The following is a 24,703-nucleotide window of genomic DNA, read 5'->3' as shown; positions in this document are numbered from 1 at the left end:
AATTTACATGCCACCTCACCTAACAGTTATTGGTGACACATAGATGGATGAGTGTACAACTCTTGTACAATGCTTCTCAAGCATGTTGCAGTGTAACTTGGTCTCTAAGCCATGAAGACCTCACCTAACAGTTATTGGTCCCATTTCTTAGTTAAGTCAAACCCACCGTATAACCGTAGGAATAAAGTCGTCATTGGGTCCTCACCTAACAGTTATTGGTGCCCAACCCCACCTTTACCCTACAACATCTCATGTCTATAGAGAGGTCCAGCCCCCCGATGCAACTTGACCACTGTGTCCAGCCGAGACAAATCAACATCAGAAAGGCCTTAGCAACTCTACTACAGTGGAAGACCTATTGACTTAATATTGGTTAATCAGGTCTTAGTGTTTGCAACTTGAGCCCTTCATAAGAGGTAATCGAACAATTGGCCAGGTAAGCAGGTGGGAGGCTCCCCTTACTCAGAGAGTAAGGTCCTAATTAAGTAACCACCTTTCATGCTTTCCTAGACACCAATTAGATCAATTAATCTAATATGACTTGCTCATGTCGGTTCACTCTCGACTTGATTGAGGAGGTTTTGATTTAGGTCTCAATTGGGTTTGCTACATCACATGTAAACCTATCTACCCGACTCGCATTCACATCTCATGCAAACGGTACATCACAGGCAGTTATAATCGCAGCATCAAATAAAGTTAAACTTTAAATAGGTGATGATCATGGATTCTAATTAGGTCGTATTACAAGCACATGCACATCAATCGATCAAGTGGTCTTCAACTCTTGAATTGGTTCTAAGCCTCCTTGATTCGATCCTTGATCAACTCTTGATCCCATTGCCATCAACCGCTTAGATCACCTTTCATCTCATGCCTTTGCTTCAGCTTGATCGTTGATGTACATCACATCACAGAAATACAACCAGATGTAAAATAAAAATAAAAATAAATTACATCTCCTTTTAGGAGGCACGCAGGCCTCTCAAAACATCAAATAAGATGCATGCAAGCATCTGAAAAATTACATGACATCGCAGATCACATCGCAGGTCATTACATTTGATACCAAAAGGGGTTGAATCCTATGATCATCACCGTATGCAACAATTATAATTTTCAGATCTGAAAACTAACTGATTGTATCATGACATAGGTCGCTGATCATGCTAATCATGATTCTAAACTTTGTAATCCCATTAACAATGCATTTAGAATCATCTTTTTATCACATAAAAATCAGCATGCAAAAAACAGCACCCCTGAAAAATCTGCATGCAGAATTTTTCAGCATGCATGATCATTCAATTTTCAGATCTAATATGCCTTTAGATATTTAATTCTTACCTTAATCTACGAAGCCTAGGCTCTGATACCACTGTTGGGAACCCGCCCATGCCGCTGATATTTCAAAAATTTTTCAGATGGCAGCGGAATCGGCATGCACGGGTTCGACGTTCATCGCATGAACGTTGTTTCTAGACCTTTCGTAATTAGGTAAGAATTAAAACTTTTAAAACTATTAGGAAGATCAAATCTTCACCTTGCGCGGGTAGATGATCACCGCAAATCTGAATTCGTGGTTTTGGAAGAGGGTTCGCTTGAAGCCGTTCAAATGTCCGGCCTCTACGGGTATCCACACGAAGCAGGATCCGATCCAAGCTTCTCTATCTCACCGGGGTGCTAGCTCCCTTGCAGAGATAGCTTTTGATGGCTGATCTCCTCTCTTTCAATCAACCCTTGATTGTGCTTGAGAGGAGGAAGAAGAAGGATGAAGATGGGAAGAAGATCAAAAGCCCCTGCAGCCTTCTTCTTTTTCCATGCGTTGGAGCCAAGGAAGAAGACCAAGAGGAGGGAGACGCCTCCTCTTCTTTTCCCTTTGCTGATGGCGGCTGAACCAAGGAGAGATGGAGAGGGGGTGGCCACGTGATGAAGAGGAGAAAGGTCCATCTAGGGCGCCGGCCCTAGTCCTCCTTTAATAAGGATGAAGGGCTCCTACAAGTTAGGAGCCCTTGACTACTTTCCAAGAGGGGGCGCCGGCCCCCCTTCTCTCTTCATGTCGTACCAACTAAGTGAAGAGGGGCTGATGCCCCTCTTACTTGGTTAACCCAATCCTCTTCCAAAAAGGATTAGGTGCCTCTCTCATGGTTTAATCCTAATCTAATTAGGATTAGCCAAATTTGGGTTCAATCTACGCTAGTCCTAATCCAATTAGGACTTGAATGAATCATGACTTAATTGAACTCTTCAATCCTAATCCAATTAGGAGTCATGTTGATTCATTAGATTAATAATTAATTTAGACTTAAGGAATCCTAATCCAATTAGGATTTGTTTAATTTTAATCCTAATCCAATTAGGACTTTATTTGAATTCGAAGTCCTAATCCAATTAGGATTTCTAGGAATCCTACTCCAAGTAGGAATCCAATTTTAATTCAAAGTTCCTAATCTCATTAGGATTGTAGGAATCCTATTCCAAGTAGGAATCCCAGTCCTACTCCAACTAGGATTCCCAGTCCTAATCCAATTAGGACTCTAGGAATCCTACCCAAAGTAGGATTCTTGTTTCAAGTCCAATTAATTAATTCCCTTTCCTTCTTCAACTTCTTATCAATCAAATTGATTACTTGTGATTCCTAATCACGATTTCAACCATCGGATCGGTCAATACTTCTAGTGTGTGTGACCCCATAGGTTCTACTCTGACTGGTAGTGAGATATATTGTGATCTCTATCTCAATATCATTGAAAACTCCTTTCAATGGGTTGGAACGATTCCAACTCAACTCATTAGGGTTTATCGATCATCAAGATAATCCCTATGAGTCCCACCATCCACCAGTGACACCTAGCAGCATGTAGTGGCTACCCAGTAGAATAGAAAGATGAACCTCTAGGTGCAGTTAACGTGTGATACAGTCCTACTATCGTGGATCCCTACAGGACGGAGGTCATGGACAACTCGTCAAACCCCATCGTCTGTCATATGTCAAGATTTATTCGACTTGAGTTCGCTAATGGAAAACTCTTTTTCCACTTTATATTACTGCCCTGGCCAAGGTCTTAGAACTCAGTCTAACAAATCACATAGGATCACTCCTCTTCTATCAAGATCGATAGATTCCTTATAGGTGCATACCCTACTCCTACCAATCTACACTGCATGGACCCATATGGCTAGAGACCATGTATGTGTGCAGTCAAACTACAATAACCTCACTGTGAGTAGCCGAAGCACCGCAGGTCAAAGGACCAGTCACACTACTGCAACATCAAGCAAGTCACTGACGAGTGGATAGACATCCAAGTGACTTCTTGTCTTGGTCACGCTCAGTACCCTTGTTCTCTAACAAGCACCTGCACTATCACTTCAGTGTCCCTACACTGTGGACTCAAGTCTCGTCCATCCAGAAGGAGAGTGATCTGTGCACTGATCGGATCGATCACCGTCCTCGTGATGATCCATTGATCAGGAGCATTTAGAAATTAATCACCAATGATACATGGCTCAAATTGTCAACTCTTGAGAATATGTATCATCATCTTATTAATTTCTTGGACGATTCATAGACACATAAACAATATGAATGAAAGGATGCCTTTTATTTATTCAATAATAAATAGTCAAGTACAAAATTATGTCCCTAGAATCAACAATGTGTCAGCCAAATTGGCTTCTAGGGCATACATCTAACAGCTAATGCACTGAACAAGCGAGAGGAAGGAAAGCTTCCAAGCCAACCACTAAGTAATCCTAGGGGGCAATACATGGCTCAAGAAAATCAACTAAATACAATTCATCATGAACAAGCCAGTGCTTTGACTCCCCTAAGGAGTGGACGTGTAGTAGACAATAAGATTGGGGAGGCTAACAATAAGAAAGGTAAAGAAGAGGATAGAAATGTGTCAAATGAAAATCTAAAACTTTCTTCTTCTTCTTCAACTAGTCCATCTTCTGCCAAAACTCACATCCCAAAGGCCCCATTTTCTGAAGCTCTTAATTCACCCTCTCCCTTTGGTATAAAGGGAACTTTACTAGAGGAGATGATGGAGGTTTTCAGACAAGTCAAAATCAACCTTCCGCATCTTGATGCTATTCGACAAGTTCCCTCCTATGCCAAATTTCTCAAAGACCTTTGTACCCAAAAAATAAAATCTAGGACACATGTGCCTAAAAAGGTCTTCCTAACTGAGCAAGTGAGTTCTATTCTCCAATACAACACCCCTTCGAAATTCAAAGATCCTGGTGCTCGCACCATCTTCTATGTCTTAGAAAATAATTTCATTGATCGAGCACTCTTAGATCTAGGGGCAAGTGTCAAACTTTTACCTTACTCAGTTTATGAGAAACTTGGATTAGGTAAGTTAAAACCAACCTCGGTATCCCTTCAATTGGCTGATCGATCTGTAAAAACACCACGTGGGATAATTGAAGATGTTCTTGTCAAGGTAGACAAATTCTATTTTTCAGTACATTTTATTGTCCTTGATATGGAACATGAGCCTAATCTTAGGAAACAGATTCCTATGATTCTAGGTCGCCCCTTTTTAGCAACAGCCAATGCGTGCATCAATTGTAGAACGGGGGTAATGAATATATCATTTGGGAACATGAAGGTAAAATTAAATGTGTTCAATACGGCTGGCCAACCAGCGAGAAAATTTGAGTGCTTCCTCATAGGCAAAATGGATGATCTTGTAGAAGAAGCCCTTTCCTATATTTTGGCAGATGACCCTCTGAAAACATGCTTGGCCCATTTTGACTGTGATATAGACAAGGCCATAGAAGCAGTCAACTGCTTGCCCAACAATCAGTCTCCCACAAATTTTCTTCCTTGGAGAACTCGACATGAACTCGGTATGATTTGATAAGGATGTGCTGTGTCTCGCTGAAGATATTAAACTTAGCGCTTGTTGGGAGGCAACCCAATTTTCATAGGTCATTTTTACATTTTTTATTATATTTTTCAATGTCTAACAATCCCACATATTACTGATGCAACTATGGTACAATGCTTCCATCCTTCATATGCATCATATCTTCGTCCACAATTAAAAAAAATAATCAAAAAAATCAAAAAAATAAAAAAATAATAATATAGTATATTATAAAAAAATATTGAGGACAATGTCTGAATTAGGTTGGGGGTATAGGATTCGAATTTTTGAAGAAATTTTCACATTTTCACATTTTTGAATAAGTTTTCAAAAACAAAAACCCTAATTTCTATGCTTTAGTGCTGAAATAATAAACACACAAAGTATATTAAATCTAAAAAGCCCAATGACTAGTCAGGAGTAAGACAATTTGAGTTTTTTTTATTCTTTTAGTGAGTTGTAAGATAATTGTTACTTTGAAATTTCACAACACACATGGCCTGCACTTCTAAGGGGTAGGTTCAGCATTATGTTGTTAAGTCTGGTAGCAACCTTGAGTCCTGATAAATCATACCTATCTAATTCACTATTATCCCATATTTATTAAAAAAAGAGTGAATTTAGTCGGGTACATCGAAAAGGACTACCTATTGTTAAGGTCAGCGGGCTTGTATGAGGAACCCGAGCATAGGTCCGTAGGGGAGTTTTGATGCCCAACACTTTATGCCATCTGGTGTGGGAGTGTTAACTGAATGCTCGCTACATGGAGGAATCATTACAAGAGTAGAAGTGCGTAATTTATAAATACAAAATAAAAATTTAAAAAAAAGAAAAAGATAAAATAAATATTGACCTTGAAAAAGACGATAGTGTGAAAGCCGTCGTTATAAAATTCGAGTAAACTAGAATATTACAGATAAAGCCCATGAGGTATTAAAGTAAACATCCACAACTTTCGAAATCCTGCAAGATAGGATGATTTTGAATCAGTGATTAGGTCTTATTTGACCAATTCTTGGAAACTACTAGTTTTAGCAGTATTTTGAGAAATCTAAAGCCTTAGCTTGTGTATGGTCCAGATATCACCGAGCACCTAAGTAAAAATTAGCCTTACAACTCTCTAACAAAAACTTAATAACTTCAACTTAAATTGCATACTGACCTAGGATTTGGGCTGACTTAGTAATTAAAACTTTGTGTGCTTTTGAAATTCTTGGCACTTATGCATTTGAAATTAGATTTTACGTAACGATAAAATAAATTGGGTAGAGACAGCAGTTTGTGGGTATCTGAGCTAGAAACCCTCACGAGACAAAATTCGTCCACTAGGGCCACCTAGGGGTTTAAAGCCTTATTGCATACGGTAAATGCAATCGCGATTCCTGCAAAAGTGAGTTAGTTTTTTTTATTTTGCTTGAGGACTAGCAAAATGTAGGTTGGGAGGTGTGATAAGTATTAAATAATGCACAAATTAATATCTTATTCATAGCACTTATCATTATTTTAATTCACATATTTTGTAAATTCAACTAAAAAAATTGTGTTACCTTCATCATTGCATTTTTAATAAATTATTAAAGGTAATTCGAGTTTTACTTATTTACTAATTAAGCTTAATGTATGCAGGTCAAGTCACGCTTAATTAGGTAAAGCCTAAACTACATTGCATCATTTCACAATTTTACATCCTCTAGAGTCGACTCCAAGAACTCTTCTCCAAAACTCAGTGCTTTCCATTAATTCCTGACTCTTTACATGTTCACCTAAATTTCTTCCCACTCGTTCCAACTTTTTTTCCACATGATCCAATTTTAATCTCAAAAACAATAAAATCCCTTCAATTATTTGTTTCTCAGATCTCAAAGCATACCATCTTAGTTGCACGGATCCCAAAGCCTCATCCCATCTCAGCCATTCATCTTGCATCATCCAACTCCACGCCTCTCAAACCCATTGTTTTTCCCATGCGTTGGAACAAACAACAGATCATTCCCATCCACGTTGATTCTCCCAGCTTCCTCAACCTCATCCTGGATTTTCCCAGCCATCCAGTGTGTCCTAACTTCCGAATCCAACTCCTCCACGTCCTTCCCGAGCTCATCCTCCCAAGGAGTAGAGTCGTCATCCCATCCGGATTCATCCCAGTGTCAACCTCCCGAGTCAACCCCAACGGTTTTCTCCTCATCCTCATGCGATTCACCATCCCCTGTGTCCACCAAATTTCCCAGCTCATGGTCCATCATCTTCTTCCCAACGATAGGATCAGCTTCATCCGCAAGGAAATCTCCTAGCTCTCATCTCGTCCATGATCCACCTTCATCCCAATCCGGATTTCTTCTCAGCCACATCAGGCTAACAACAGCATCCTCATCCTCTTCCTCCGAGATCTTCTCATACACCCACAGCCGAATGATCCCAGCAAAATTCGTGAGCAACGATTTCCTCCCAGCCGTAAACATCATCTCTGTTTTCAGCCGATTCCCTGCTTTATCCGCAATTTGGCTTCATCATCCTCAGCTTCAACCGTTCAAACCATTCTCCCAAACGGAACAGAGTCCTCCACATCATCCTCTTCTTCAGATCAAGCCAATGAACTTCCCAGATTTCCTCCAAGGAGCAGCATCTATCCACCATCCGCGGAAGAGATAAAGCCTCCACAGCATCATCCACCCATTCGGAATAGCCACAAGGAAGAGAGAGAGGAAGATGGGCAGCCTATAAAAGGGGTCAAGCGTGAACAGAGGATGCCTTCATTCCTTCTTCCCCACCGAGGGTTTGGTTCCACTCTTCTCTTAGGCCGAATCCCACAGAAGACCAAAGGGAGAGAAAACTTTTGGGTATTTTGGGAATGACTTCCCATAAGAGCAAAGAAGGAGCCGTTCTCAAGGGAATCGCAAGAGGAAGAGAAGAAAGAGATGGGAGCCCGTTGCTGTGCCACTGCTGCTGTCGCCCACGACTCCATATTGAAAGAGTAGTGCCCTATAAGCCAATCGCAATATGTGTTGTGAAGGATTTTCTTTTGATTTTCCAAATCATGTACATGACATTTAATATAAGTAAAGGCATTGTGTTTCATCATATGCTGTTGATTATATTTGTGATAAACCCCTTAGATTAAGGCAATGATTTTGAGGCTATGATGGGATCATACTAGTGAGACCTAAAATTCTAAAATCCTAATCTTAAATATTTTCAGTCATTGGTACATTGAGTCGGAGATCAATGTTTACCGGAAAGACTGGCACATCTTATGTATGCTCGGTGTAGAGGGTGATTGATCTCATAATCACTTGTGTGGAGACACTAATACAAAGATGTGGGTGCTCATTAGAGAAATGAGTTCATTGAATTGACCTACAAAGAGAAATCTTATGAAGTCTTACTTACATGTTAAAAGATGATTCTCTTAGTGGGAGTTGTGCAACTGATCCTTTGACCTGAGATCACCATAGTATCTTGTGCACATAAATCCATATTTTGGTTTCCACTCATTCATGACAATAAGTTATGTACGAGGTCTTCTGGATATGGTGGATTGTGTACGAAGGTTATGAGTAGGTCAACAAAGAATTAATCACTTCTAGTAAGAGAAGATCGCATCCTATTAATTCTAATCATATGATAATTCAGGAAGCCTTTGATCAAAGCACAATGAAAATTAGAAAGAGTTTTTAATATTTCATTATTTGAATTATTATTAGAAGATTGAGAAATATATGAATATGAAATTGAGTTTGACATATATTCATACTCATATACATATTCGGGATGCAGTTTGATTAAAGGATTGAATTGCACGGTAACTTGCCACTGAAGGATATTTTTGGTATTTTCACCAAATTCTATATTTTCTGGATAGACATGACACGTTGCTAGACGTCAATCTTGTCATGTAGATTTGATCGAATTAAAGAGTTTAATTCGATCATTAATTAGAAAGGATTCTAATTGTTAAGTTCGGGTCGCGCAGTTTGGACTTAAATCGATTAGAAGAGTTTTAATCAAGTTGGGTCAACTTGCACTCACACCTATTGCTGGCTAAGTATGGAACCCAATGGGTCACACACAAGAAAACTTATTAAGGGTCTAATTGGATTAGATCATGTTTGCAAGATAGACATCCTAGCAGGTGTTGCAAACCCTTAGCTCTTGATTTGAATTGGATTCGAATCCGATTCTTAATTGATCTAATTTGATTAGATCATGTTCTAATATAGGTTAGCCAAGAGTTGGCACCTAATTAGCTTGGTTTGAGTCTAATTGGATTAGATTTAATAAATCATTCAATCTAGACCGTTAGATCTTGATCTACCGTTGGATGAAGACATAATGGAGAGTTGGTTTAACCCAATTAGATTGGGTTAGAGGATGGCTATCATAATTGACCATTGGATCTTAATCCCACCATTGGATGAAGACATAATGGGTCAAGTGAATGGCGCCTTACATTGGAGCACTTGGATCATCATCATGAAAGATCAAGAGGTGAGGCGTGATGGACATGTGATTAGCATGTGATGTTGACTTGGTCAAAATATGGCACCACATGAAAGGACATATCATTTGATACACCTCCTCACTTGATCTGCACCTCCTCTTATTTGATATGGCCCTTTAGATGATGCCTTTTCATGAGAGGATGTGTGGATGGGATGCATCCCTTGGAGATGCATTCCTACACCTATTATAAATAGGTTAGTACTCCATGGGTTTCATCATTCCAACTCCACCCCACTCCTCTCTTCTTTCTTTCTTACATTAGTTTCTTTCTTTCTAGCATTGCTTCTAGTGTGTCCTAAGCCAAGACAAGGTGGTCTTCTTTAGGACAAAAGGATTAGAAGTGATTTTAGAAGGTTAAAGAAAAATAGAAAGAAAGGAAAGCAAGCCATTAGAGTTCTTTAGAAGAATTCTGCATTAAGGATCAAAGTCTTTGGAGCTTAAGACTTAAATCAAGTTTTCGTGTGGATCAATATTGGAGGGTAAACACTTGGGCACCTAGTGAAAATTCTGCACATTGGATTAGCGTTAGAGGTATTCTTCTATTTCTACATTTATATTATATTATTTGATTGCTTCCATTAAGTTGATCTTGGCTTATAAGGGTTTTATATTAAGGAACTTTATCAAGAAATTTTTAAAATTTCTAGCTTCCACTACCCATTATAGCATGCTAGAACCCTTCAGTGGTATCAGAGCCACCCTTAATTGGTTCAATCAGGTGATTATGCATGATGTATGATTGTTAAATTACTATGAGATAGTAATGTCATATGTTTAGAGGAATGCTGAATTATATGATTCATATATGATATGATATATAATAAAATGTCATGATATGAATTTTTTATAAGAAGATATGTTGAAGCATATTAATTGATCCAATCAATTGGTAATAATTTGTACATGCTATGAGATAGCCATGATGTATATATGCTATGAGATAGTATTATGTTATAAATTTCATAATATGAATTTTCATATGAAGATATGTTAATTGATTTAGTTAATTGGTAATAATTTATACATGCTATGAGATAGCTATGATGCATGATAGTTGGTTATGATTTATATATGCTATGAGATAGATATATAATTTGTTATAGTATATACAAAGACATATGTTCAATATGTTATAATTATAGAATGTGCATGAGACCAGTAAGCTCTCAATAACATTATATTAAGTCATAGTGTTGAAAAACTTTGAGCTGACCCATTCTAGAATAATTAATCTAATTGGTGTCTAAGGAAAGCACTAAAGGTGGTTACTTAATTAGGACCTTACTCTCTGAGTAAGGGGAGCCTCCCACCTACTTACCTGGCCAATTGTTTGATTGCCTATTATGGATAAGCTTAATGTTGATAAAACACTACTGATATCCTTCCTTCATGCCTCGACATTATTATGTCAAGATCCATGCTAGTTTGTTGTGCAACCACAAGACTTGCAATGAGGACTGATGTTATACTGTCTTGGTGCATAGAGATGCTTATGGCATATTTTAATATGTTGCTTTGTTGTGCAACCACAAGGGCAATATTATTTGAATATGACTATATGGAAATGAAGGGTTTGACTTAACTAAAACATTTAGTTTGTTGTGCAACCACAAGGCTATAAGTGTTTTAAGAAGATAAGATAAAGTTGAGAATTGCATGAGATGCAATTGGAAAGAGTTTCCTACCTTTGAACTCATAAAGGTTTGTTGTGCAACCACAAGGCTTTTATGATGAATTAGGATCTCAACCATACTAAGAAAAATTAGATTTTCTCATTTATCATAGGAGAGGGCTATGATATTCGATAAAATAGTGGGAGTAACAATTAGATAAAGTCCTTGTCTAATTGTATATATGTCATCATGATTGGTTTGTTTATGATAGTTTTGTTCTTTGCTTATGTAGAATTAATTCTGAATTAAATGGCATCTTCACTATCACTAAGAGGCATCTTGGATGCCAACAAGTTGATCGGTCCAAACTATGTAGACTGGTTGAGGAATCTTAAGATTGTACTCACTCAGGAGAAAATTTCCTATATTCTTGAAACCTCTGATCTTGGAGATCTAGGGGATGATGCTACAGAAGAGGAGGTAGCCACACATAAGATGTGGAAGAATGACAGTTTAACTGTCAAATGTATCATTCTTGCCTCCATGAGCAATGAGCTACAGAGACAACATAAGAACATGGACACTCAATCCATACTTCTTAATTTAAAGAAGTTGTATGGAGAGCAGAGTAGAACTGTTAGATATGAGATATCTAAGCAATTGTTCCGTGCTAGAATGAATGAAGGAACGTCCGTGCAAAACTATAGTCTTATGGTTATAGACTTGATCACCAGATTAAGTCAATTAGGTTTTGCTATGGATAGTGAGCTCAGTCAGGATTTGATCCTGCAATCACTACCTGAATCATTCTCTCAGTTTGTTGTGAATTTTCACATAAATAAGCTGAATGTCTCACTGCCTGAGCTGTTAAATATGTTAAAGACAGCTGAAACCTATATCAAAAAGGAAAAGGGTCCGATCCTTCTTGTTGATAGGGGCTCAAGGAAGAAATCAGGCAATAAGGGTTTTAAGAAAAGGTTAAACCCTAATAGTAGCAAGATCAAGAAGAAGAAAGGAAAGAAAAACTCCAAACCCTGTACCTGTTTCCACTGCGGCAAGAAAGGCCACTGGAAGAGAAATTGCAAGAGTTTTCTTGCAAGTATAAAGACCGATGCAAGAGTTGCATCGAAAGGTATGTTTATGTTACATGCCAACTTATCATTAAGTTCTTCAAATTCAAATTCATGGGTATTGGATACCGGCTGTGGTTCTCATATTTGCAAATCTTTGAATGGACTACAGAAAATTAGAATTTTGAAGAAAGGTGACTTCAAGCTGTATGGCGCTGGAGGAGAGTCCATCCAGGCTGAAGCTGTTGGAACCTACCATTTGGAGTTGCCTTCGGGAGAGCTCCTAAAATTAGAAGATTGTTATTATATGCCCAAAATTATTAGAAATGTAATTTCCGTTCCTTTGTTGTTAAAGAAAGGATATGAAATTAATATAAAGAGCAATGGTTGCTCAATTTCTTTTTCTAATAAAGTCTATTGCAATGGCATTATGGAAAATGGCCTTCTTGTTCTATTATTTAATGACAATGTCTTTCATATTGATAAAAGCAATAAAAGAAAGAGGGAAGAAGTAAATAACACCCTTCTTTGGCATTGCCGACTTGGTCACATAAGCGAATCAAGAATCAACAAGTTGTACAAAGAAGAGTTCTATGATCCTTATGATTATGAATCATTAGGAACTTGTGAATCTTGTCTTATGGATAAAATGACTAAGTCTCCATTCATTGGACATGGAGAAAGGGCAAGACAGTTATTAGGACTTGTGCATACAGATGTATGTGGTCCTATGACAACTCCTGCTAGAGGTGGATACTTTTATTTCATCATATTTACTAATGATTTATTAAGGTTTGGATATGTGTATCTTATGAAACATAAATCCGAAGCCTTTGATAAATTTAAAGAGTATCAAAGTATGGTTGAAAAACAAACTGGAAAATGTATGAAAATCCTTCGATCTGATCGAGGAGGTGAATACCTTTCTAGTGAGTTTTTAAATCATCTTAAAGAAAAGGGCATTCTCTCTAAATGGATACCTCCATATACACCACAATTAAATGGTGTAGCTGAACGGAGGAATCGTACTCTATTAGATATAGTACGATCCATGATGTGCTTTACAGATCTTTCTATTTTCTTCTGGAGTTTTGCCCTAGAAACTGCTGCACTTGTATTAAATAGGGTACCATCAAAATCTATATCTAGTACTCCATATGAAATATGGAGAGGAAAGAAGCCTAATCTTAAGTATCTTAAGATATGGGATTGTAAAGCTTATGTCAAAAAAAATTTTGGACATAAGCTAAGTGCTAGATCAGATAAATGTATTTTTGTAGGTTATCCTAAAGATAGTATAGGATACATCTTCTATCATCCTACCGAACAAAAAGTCTTTGTAGGTAGACATGCCACTTTCTTAGAGCAAGAGTTTATCTTAGAAAAAGGCAACGATAGAAGAATTGAACTTGAAGAAATTCAAGACCTACAAATGGAAACACAAGATATTCCTCAACTAGATGTACCCATTGATGAAGTACAACCACAACACACATCTTCTCTCCAAAGGTCAGATAGAGTGCGAAATGCACCTAAGAGGTATGGGTTTATCATTGAGAATGATGAAGCCCACATCGTTGAAAATGATGATCCTCTGACCTATTCGGAAGCTATCATGCGTAATGACTCTAACAAATGGTTGAAGCTATGAAATCCAAAATAGACTCTATGTATACCAACCAAGTATGAACTTTGGTTGATGCACCAGAAGGTGTAAATCCTATAGGTTGCAAATGGGTCTATAAGAAGAAGATTGGAGCAGATGGCCAAGTAGAAACCTACAAGGCTAGGTTGGTGGCAAAAGGTTTCAGGCAAAAGCAAGAAATTGACTATGATGAAACTTTTTCACCAGTTGCCATGCTTAAATCTATTCGAATTTTGCTTGCAATAGCCGCATACTATGATTATGAAATTTGGCAGATGGATGTCAAAACCGTCTTTCTTAATGGTTATCTTAAGGAAGAGGTTTACATGACACAGCCAGAAGGATTTGTCTCAAGTGGGAGAGCAAATCAAGTATGCAAGCTTAAGAGATCCATTTATGGATTAAAGCAAGCATCGAGGAGTTGGAACATCCGTTTTGATACAACAGTCAAAGAGTTTGGTTTTATCAAAAATGTGGATGAACCATGTGTGTACAAGAAGACTAGTGGGAGTGTCATTGTTTTCTTAATATTGTATGTAGATGACATGCTAATCATTGGAAATGATATTCCAATGTTACAATCGGTCAAGACTTGGCTATCAAAAAGCTTTTCCATGAAAGACTTGGGAGAAGCATCCTATATACTTGGTACAAAGATCTATAGGAATAGATCTAAAAGGATGCTAGGCTTGTCCCAGTCTAAGTACATAGATCGTGTGCTGAAAAGGGTCAAGGGCTCCTCTTGAAAAGGGTCAAGGGCCCCTAATTTGTAGGAGCCCTAGATATCTATAAAAGGGGACTTGGGAGGCACCTAGGGCATTCAAGTGAAGCCCTCCTCCTCTCCAACTCGTGGCCTCCCTTCTCCTCCTCTTGTTTCAGCCGCAAGCAAGGAAAAGCAAAAAAAGGATGTTGGCGGCATCCTCTTCCTCCCTTCCTTCTTCCAACGCATGCAAGGGAAAGAGGCTGCAAGGCTTGGTAATCTTTTTCCTTGAGTCCTCCTTCATCTTCCTCCTCCCAAGCACATTCAAGAGTTGAAATAAAGGGAGGAGATCAGCCATCAAAATATATCTCTGCAAGGGAGCTAGCACCCCGAGGAGATTGGAGCGTTTGGATCGGTTTCTGCTTCGTGTGGATACCCGTAGAGGCCGGACACGTGTGCGGCTTCAAGCGAATCATCATCCTAAACCACGATCATCAGTTTGCGGTGATCATCTACCCGCACAAGGTGAAAATCTGATCTTCTTAATTAGTTTAAAAGTTTTTAATTCTAATCTATCTACGAACGGTTATTGAACAACATTCATAGGATGAACGATTGATCCCGCTTATGCCTCTTCCGCTGCATCTGAAATTTTTTTAAAATTTTCTGCGGCATGGGCGGGTTTCCAACAGTGGTATCAGAGCCTAGGCTTCGTAGATTAAGGTTAGAATTAATTATTAACAGGCATGATAGATCTGAAATTTAAAAGGATATGTATGCTGAAATTTTCTGCATGCAGAATTTTTCAGGGTTGCTGATTTTTGTATGCTGATTTTTATGTGATAAATTGATGATTCTAATTGCATTGTTAATGAGATTACAAAGTTTAGAATCATGTTTAGCATGATCAGCAACCCATGTCATAAGATAATCAATTAGATTTCAGATCTGAAAATTATAATTGTTGCATGTGGTGATGATCATTGGATTCAAACCCTTTTGGTATCAATTGTAAAGACCTGCGATGTGATCTGCAATGTCATGTAATTTTCTAGATGCTTGCATGCATCTTATTTGATGTTTTGAGAGGCCTGCGTGCCTTCTAAAAGGAGATGTAATTTTTTATTAAATATCTGGTTGTATTTCTGTGATGTGATTTACGTCAACGATCAAGTCAAAGACAGTACATGAGATGAACGACGAAAGTGAGCAGTTGATGGCGATTGGATCAAGAGTTGATCAGGGATCGAATCAAGAAGGCTCAGGACCAATTCAAGAGTTGAAGACCAACTGATCGATTGACGTGCATGTGCTTGTAATATGACCCAATTAGAATCCATGCTCATCACCTATTTAAGGTTTAGTTTTATTTATTGCTGCAATTATTACTGCCTATGATGTGCTATTTGCATGTGATGCGAATGTGAGCGGGATAGATAGGTTTACATGTGATGCAAACTAATAGACCAATCCATATGAGACCTAAACTAAAACCTCCTCAATCAAGTCAAGAGTGAACCAACATGAGCGAGTCATATTAGAGTAATTGATCTAATTGGTGTCTAGGAAAGCATGAAAGATGGTAACTTGTTGCCCAGATAGACAACCCAAGAGGGGGGGGGGGGGGTGAATTGGGTTTTTAAATTAACTTAGCTAATTAAAACTTTGTGGATGATTAACTAAATACTATAGCCAGTTATTTAATTAAAGCTAAGTGCTGTGAGTAATGTGTGGGGAAGAAGATGAGAGACAATGCACTACAAACACAAAGTTTTATAGTGGTTCGGAGCTAACCCTTGCTCCTACGTCCACTCCCCAAGTCTCACTTGGGAATTTCACTATAACCCCCTTGGATTACAGCCGGTTGTTTTGCAAGCTCACAACCGAACTTGTTGTTTTACGAGCTCACAACGAACTCGGTCGGTTTTCCCAGGCTCACCGACTAGAACCAACCCCGATTGTTTTCCCGAGCTCACAATCAAACCCTTACACTCGTTGGTTTTAAACCGGCTCACCAACCAACCTTAATCCCCTTGATTCAATCCCCCGATTGAATCAAGTAAATACACGAGATAGAAGAAAACAGAAAATAGCTTCTCAAAAAGCAGATTTAAAACAATATAATCATAAAGGAGTTAGAAGCCCTCAAACGCTTTTAAGATGGTGAAGAGGTGTGGCTTCTGGAACTCCGGTCTCCTCTTGAAAGAGTGATCGACTTGAAAGCAGGAGGAGGAAGCTTTGAATGCTGGGAAGATGTTGGTGGAGCAGTAAATGCAGATCTTCCCTTTTTCTCGTTGAAGAGCACTTAGAGAGCCTGAAGACTTGAATGCTAGGAGTGGAATGTGTGTTCTCTTCCTTGCTACAGTCTTCTGTGGCTATTTAAGCCAACCCCCACGGAAACTAGCCGTTACTCTGCTTTTTCTGGCCGTTCTACACACTCTGCGCAGCCTGACAATGTGACCGTTGGTGGGTTGGAGTCGACTCGCGCGATCAGGAGTCGACTCGGCTGTAGCAGGAGTCGACTCGAGCTTTTCCGGAGTCGACTCGGCAACTGTTCCCAGTTTGAATTAAAGTTGCCGTCTTGACTGGGAGTCGACTCGTCTTGACCCGGAGTCGACTCGCCAACTTCTGGCGCTGACCTGACAATTTTGGAGTCGGCTCATCCTCTGTAGTCCGTGGATCCAAATTTGAATTTTGTCCACTCGAGTCGACTCGACTGTCCTGGGAGTCGACTCGAATCTCAGAGCCCGAACTCCCGATTCTCTGTCTTTTGGCTCATCCAGTCTTGGAGTCGACTCGAACTTCCTTGGAGTCGACTCGGCTCTCAGTTTCCGAAAGTTGGTCTTCTGCCTTTTGACGTGAAGCTTGTCTTGGAGTCGACTCGAGCTGTCTGGGAGTCGACTCGAATCTCAGAGGCAGTAACATGGTCTTCTGTCTGTCGATGGTCGCACAGTCTCGGAGTCGACTCGCGTACTGCGGGAGTCGACTCGAATCTCAGAGTCCATAAAACGCTCTCTGACTTTTTCTTTGTGTACCGCTGGGAGTCGACTCGCGTTCCACTGGAGTCGACTCGAATCTCAGAGTCCATAAAACGCTCTCTGACTTTTTCTGTGTGTACCGCTGGGAGTCGACTCGCGTTCCACTGGAGTCGACTCGAACTCGTGCCAGTGACCTTGATACGCTTGGAGTCGACTCGTGAAACTCGGGAGTCGACTCGTATCTCAGACATTGGTTCATGCAGACTTCTTAACTTATCCAAAATGCTATGAACCAAGTCTAGAGACACTTGGACAGGATTTTCACTGAAACACTCAATTGAATTCATTAGTAATCACAAGATATACTCCAATGCTTTGAGCTCATCAAAATCAAATGGGGTTTTAATCGATCACTCCACAATCTCCCCCTTTTTGATGATGACAAAACTTTGAGTATATGTAAAATGAGTTGCTCAGTAAATAATGAAATAAACTCCATAAATGAATTCAAATGTCTGATAATTTAATTTATCCAAGTTTGAAAGGAGTGAAACATTAAATTTCGGAGTTAAAGTTCCCCCTTTCATTTGGAATTATATAAGCCTTCATATTCTGCAATCAATTGTTTGGCTTATATGACATTAATGATTTAGCTTGATTAAAATTCAGATTCTCCCCCTCAGCATATGCATTCAACTATGTTTTGATTTTCTGAATTTCCTTTTAATGCTTTGAAATTTTTGAACTAAAATTTTTGTTTTTAGAGGGAAAATCTGTCAATTTGTTCTTGAGTAGGATTCAGCTAATCTCCGAATATTCCTTGAATAGATTCTGGAGATTACTCCATTAGGAGCCCCAAAAGAGAGATAATGAGCCTCGAGGTACCGAATCCACTTAGAACAAATTTATGTGTGTTTTTAAGAGTTTATCGTTTTATTTATTTCCATTGATTTCTTTTACATATTTTTTAATATTTCTCCCCTTTTACATATTTTATACTTACACATTTCTCCCCCTTTTTGTTATCATACCAAAAAGGAGGTAATCACACACAATCAATGGCACAAATGGCACAGTCAATCATCAAATGGCACAGAAATGAAGATAAGATGTCTACTCATTGTATTGATATGAAGGTGAATACATTTGAGCATACAATAGGTAAAGCAAGAACAATACAAAAGAAGACAAAACACAACTCAAAATCATCTATGACCTCCTCGAGGATGTGGCTCCCCCTCTCGAGGATACATCTCCTCCTCTGGAGGATGTGGCTCCCCCTCTCGAGGATACATCTCCTCCTCTGGAGGATGTAGCTCCCCCTCTCGAGGATACATCTCCTCCTCTGGAGGATGTAGCTCCTCCTCTCGAGGATGTGACTCCTCCTCTCAATCGGCTCTGCTCCATGAGGAGGGCGACTGCCTCTGTAACATGGCCCAGCTGCGTGATAATAGACGTGGTGGCTCTGCTATGTGTAGTGGAGAGCTCAGTCACCGACGTCTGAAGCCCAGTCACCGAGGTCTGAAGTGCGTCCAGCTTGTCGATGAGCACATTCGACAAGCGCTCGGCCCCCTCGGTGGTGGTGTGCATGTCACGGCGGATGTCATCCCGCATCCTCCTCGTGGTGCTCGTGACCTCGCTCATGCTGTGGAACTGGGCCTGCACCAGGGTCCTAATGTTGTAGATCTCCTGCCGCACCTCAGCCGTCATGTCTGTCACGGCTGTCAAGGATGGGACCAATGCTGAGGATGGAGTGGGTGCAGGAGTGGGAGCTGGCACGGAACCTCGGAGCTCCCGGAGCAGCTCGTCCCTCAAATCTCGGACGATCTCCTGCCGCAGCTCCCGGAGCTGCTCTGGATCAATACGGACCTCCATAGATGGTGGAGCTGAGGAGGAAGGTCCGGCAGAGGTGGTAGGAGCAGGAGGAGTGGATGGAAGGTCTGGATGGTCTGGGAACTCTGGGTAGTCAGAATCTGGCTCAGGACTGGGTGATGGTCTGGTGGTCTGAGCGGTGAGAGTGGACTTCCTAACCCAGATCCCTTCTCTCTTCCGAAATCCCATCCTGTGCATGGTCCCCGTACCCAAGCGATCAGTCCATCGCAAGGCACGAGAGGGTTCCTTCTTAGGAATGGAAATTTCGTACTGCCTAAAGAGAAGAGTGAATATCATTCCGTATGGGAGGGAGAGCCTAGGTCTATCCAGGGGCTCACACATATACCTATAAATGAGCTTGGGGAAGTTGACCGGGGTGTCCTGAAGAATGTAAGACATAATAGCTAGGTCCCTCTCATTCACAAAATCAAATCTCCCTGTCTTAGGGAAGATGGACCTGGACAAAATGCTCAAAAGGATTCTCACTTCAATAGGAAGTGAGCTAGCAGATACCTCATCTAGGGGAGACTGAGGTGGATGCCCTAAGACGATCGTAAGGGCCTCAAATCTATCCTCAGGATGTGCAGGAGCCACCCCTACTAATGGAAGGTGGAGGATATGGGCAATGAGGTCCTCTGTGACACGCAATGGGACACCTAATACCGTGCCCTCAATACCTCCATCTCCCCGATGGACGGTACTGTAGAACTCTTGAACTAGGCCAGGATAGGTGGGAAGGTCCAAGGTGAGGAAGTACTCTAGACCCTGGGCTCTAAGCCTATCGCCTATGGTGAATCCTTCCCGGGAGAGATAGTCGAAAGTGACATACATCCCGGAGGTGACGGCCTTCCCGGCCAACGGCCTAACATGAACCACCCTAGGCGGGGAACGATCCGGAGGAGGTTGCCTCGCGGGATCGTGCCGCGCCTTGGAGCGCCGCTCGGGACCGGCCACGGGACGGGACCTCTTTCTAACAACTCCCTTGCGAGGCATCTTGACCTAAACGAGATGAAAACCTAGAGAACGAAGAAGGATCGATAGAGGAAGCTCGGGACTGACCTGAAAAGACCTAGGAACGGACGGAAACTCAATGTCCGGCGAAGAATCGACGGGAAAAGGGCTTGGAGACGATCGAGGATGACCTAGGAGTCGGCTCTAGGGCTTTGTGAACAGTGGCGGCTTGAGAAAAAGGTGTTTGCGAAACGACAAACCTAGGATTAAAAAGTCGGATCCCGACTGCGAGTCGACTCCCCTGAGTCGCGAGTCGACTCGACCTCGAGTCGACTCCAGAAAATGCGCGAGTCGACTCTCCTTATGCGCCTGTAGACTTCGAGTCGACTCCCGACAATGTGCGAGTCGACTCCCCCTCAGCTGCCAACTTTGCGAGTCGACTCCCCCAAATGCGCGAGTCGACTCCCCCTTAGGAGCCGGCTCTGAAACTTACTCGAGTCGTCTCTAACCTTGGCACGCACTTAAAAATCATGCTATAACCGTGCCAAATGAGGGAAAATCACCTAGTTGGGATCTGATTTGATGATCATTGAATAGAAACTCTATTTTAACCTCATTTTAATCATCAAAATCAATTAATCTAGTGGAAACTCCCACTAGGATGGGTCAATCACTCCTAATCCCCTCCTAAGTACACTGAACCTCTCTTCACTTAGGGGTTTTGTGAAAATATCTGCTAATTGATTATCAGTACAAACAAATTGGAGAGTCACATCACCATTCAATACATGATCTCTTATGAAGTGATGTCTTATCTCAATGTGTTTAGTTCTTGAGTGTTGAATTGGATTTTTAGTTAGGTTTATGGCACTTGTATTATCACAATTAATGGGGATTTTATCTTGTTTAATGCCATAATCTTCTAATTGTTGTTTAATCCACAAGATTTGAGCACAACAACTCCCGGCTGCAACATATTCAGCTTCTGCAGTGGATAATGCAACCGAGTTTTGTTTCTTGCTAAACCATGAGATTAGGTTTTCTCCTAGAAATTGACAAGACCCGCTGGTACTTTTTCTATCAAGCTTACATCCAGCGAAGTCTGAATCTGTGTACCCTATTAAGTTTAGACTAGATTCTTTAGAGTACCACAGCCCTATGTTCTTAGTTCCTATTAAGTATTTAAAGATTCTCTTAACTGCAGCTAGGTGTGATTCTTTAGGATTAGCCTGATATCTAGCACACATGCACACACTAAACATAATATCAGGCCTACTTGCAGTAAGATACAGTAAAGAACCTATCATACCTCTATAAAGTTTTTGATCTACAGATTTACCTGATTCATCTTGGTCTAACTTACATGATGAGCTCATGGGGGTGCTGATTGACTTGTTTCCCTCCATATCAAACTTCTTGAGCATCTCCTTGATATATTTGGCTTGATTGATGAAGATGCCTCCTTCAGATTGTTTGATTTGAAGCCCGAGGAAGTAGTTCAGCTCTCCCATCATGCTCATCTCAAACTCACTCTGTATCAAATCAGCAAATTCCTCGCAGAGGCGATTGTTAGTAGCACCGAAAATGATATCATCAACATAAATCTGTACTAATAACATATCCTTATTTTTCTTTTTCAGAAATAATGTTGTATCTACATTTCCCCTAGAGAATTCATGTTCTAATAGAAATTTACTAAGTCTCTCATACCATGCTCTAGGTGCTTGTTTTAGTCCATAAAGTGCTTTGTTCAGTTTATACACATGATTGGGGTATTGATGATTTTCAAAACCAGGAGGTTGTTCCACATATACCTCCTCATTAATAAACCCATTTAGAAAAGCACTTTTTACATCCATTTGATATAGCTTGAAGTCCTTAGAGCATGCATATGCTAATAATAGTCTAATAGCCTCAAGTCTAGCTACGGGAGCAAAGGTTTCATCAAAGTCTATACCTTCTTCTTGATTATAACCCTTTGCTACTAGTCTAGCCTTATTCCTTATAACAATTCCATTTTCATCTAGCTTATTTTTATATATCCATTTTGTACCTATAATTGGATATTCAGAAGGTCTCTCTACTAGATCCCACACTTTGTTTCTAGTAAATTGGTTTAGTTCTTCTTGCATTGCATTTATCCAATTTACATCATTTTCGGCTTCTTCTATATGTTTGGGCTCAAAGTGTGAAACAAAAGCTAGATGGTTATTCAAATTTCTAAGGGATGCTCTAGTCCTAACGGGTTGGGATGGATCATCTAGAATTAGTTCCTTAGGATGCCCATGAGCATACCTCCAAGCTTTAGTTAGCCCATGATCCACTATAGGCTCTTGGTTTGATGATTCTCCTTCAATCAACTTTTGATTATCATCTTGTAATCCCATCTCATCTATCTTTTCTTCAAGTATTTCAATATCATCATCAAAATTAACCTTCTTACTAGATGAGATGTCACTAGAGTCATCAAAAAACAACATGTATAGATTCTTCTATAACTAGGGTTCTTTTATTAAAGATTCTATAGGCTTTACTAGTTGTAGAATAACCTAGGAATATTCCTTCATCAGATTTTGGATCAAATTTCCCTAGATTATCTTTCCCATTATTATGTACAAAACACCTACATCCGAAAACATGAAAATAGTTAACCTTTGGTTTTCTGTTTTTCCACAGTTCATATGGTGTTTTCTTTATGATGGGTCTTAATAGAACTCTATTTAATACATGGCAAGAAGTATTAATGGCTTCTCCCCAAAAGTACTTAGGGAGGTTACTTTCACATAACATCGTTCTAGCCATTTCCTCTAGGGTTCTATTTTTCCTTTCCACAACTCCATTTTGTTGTGGTGTCCTAGGTGCTGAGAAATTATGGGTTATCCCCTTTTTACTACAAAATTCATCAAATAATTGATTTTCGAATTCGGTACCATGGTCACTTCTAATAGCTATAACTGAGGACTCTCTAGCATTTGTTACTTCCTTATGGAACTTCTTAAACATAGAAAATGCTTGATCCTTATGCGCTAGAAACATGACCCATGTGTACCTAGAGTAATCATCTACTATAACTAGACCATATTTATTTCCACCTAGGCTTGTTGTTCTAGTTGGACCAAATAGGTCCATGTGTAGTAATTCTAGAGGCCTAGAAGTAGAGACACATTTTATGGATTTAAAAGAGTTTCTAGATTGTTTGCCAAATTGACATGCTTCACATATTTTGTTCTTTTCAAATTTTAATTTTGGCAAACCTATCACGGAGTCTCTTTTAACTAGTTTAGTTATTGTGTCCATGCTTGCATGACCTAACTTACGGTGCCATAACCAACTAGCATCATTTTCTTTAGTTTCATTAACAACTAAACATTGGTTATGTTTTGTAAGGTCTTCTAGATCTACCACATATACATTTCCACGTCTCATCCCTTTAAAAACTAAACTATTATCATTAGGATTTGTTATAATACATAGTGATGGTTTAAACATAACATCATATCCTTTATCACATAATTGACTAATGCTTAACAAGTTATGCTTAAGACCATCAACATATCTAACATTATCTATAAAGGTAGAAGGGGTGATTTGAACTTTACCAATACCAATGATGTGACCTTGGTTGTTGTCTCCAAAAGTCACAGCACCTCCCTTCTTAGCTTCAAGGGTGAAAAATTGATCTTTATCACCCGTCATGTGCCTTGAACAGCCACTATCCAAATACCAGCAGTTTTTGTTGACCTTGGCTGCAAGACACTCCTACACAAGCAAATCATGTCATCTTAGGTACCCAAGTTTTCTTGGGTCCTTCATGGTTAGTCAAGTTGGTTCCTTTTGGAACCCATACCCTTTTATTTTTTCTTTTAGTTTTACTTTTTCTAAAATTACATGCATTTGCTTTATGTCCTACTATTCCACAACAAAAGCAAGTTATTTTCTTAATTTTAGTTTCCCCAGCTTTAACAAAGAAGTTACTAAGAAGTTTTTGCTTATTTCTTGGTTTATACCCTAAACCCGCTTTATTAAATACGGCTCGTTGATTATTAAGTATCATGTTTAACTTTTCAGAACTATATGTGAATTTTTCAACTAAGGGTTTGTATTTGTTTAGTTCTTTAGTTAATGTCTGATTTTCGGTTTTTAGATCATTTAGCTCTTTAGTTAGATCCTTGTTTAAGACTTGTTTATGGTTTTTGAGATCTGAAAATTCCTTTGTTAGTTTCTCAATATCTTTCGTTAAGGTGTTAGTCCTCTTAATTAGGAGTTGGTTGCTTGTCTTAAGTTCTAGATTTTCTTTGGTGAGATTATCTTTATCCTTAATTAATGAATCATGCTTATGAATATAACTTTGGTTAGTTACTTTTAGTTCTCTGTTTTTAACATTTATATTCTTATACTCAATCATTAATTCATTGAACGCATCATAAAGTTCATCAAATGTAAAATCAAAATGCGTATCGGAAATTACCTCATTTTCGTTGGCCATGAAACAGA

The sequence above is a fragment of the Phoenix dactylifera genome, unplaced genomic scaffold, assembly GCF_009389715.1.
Source record: "Phoenix dactylifera cultivar Barhee BC4 unplaced genomic scaffold, palm_55x_up_171113_PBpolish2nd_filt_p 000705F, whole genome shotgun sequence".
Classification (NCBI taxonomy): Eukaryota; Viridiplantae; Streptophyta; class Magnoliopsida; order Arecales; family Arecaceae; genus Phoenix; species Phoenix dactylifera.
The sequence above is the reverse complement of the archived record's forward strand: the minus strand, read 5'-3'. Positions refer to the sequence as shown.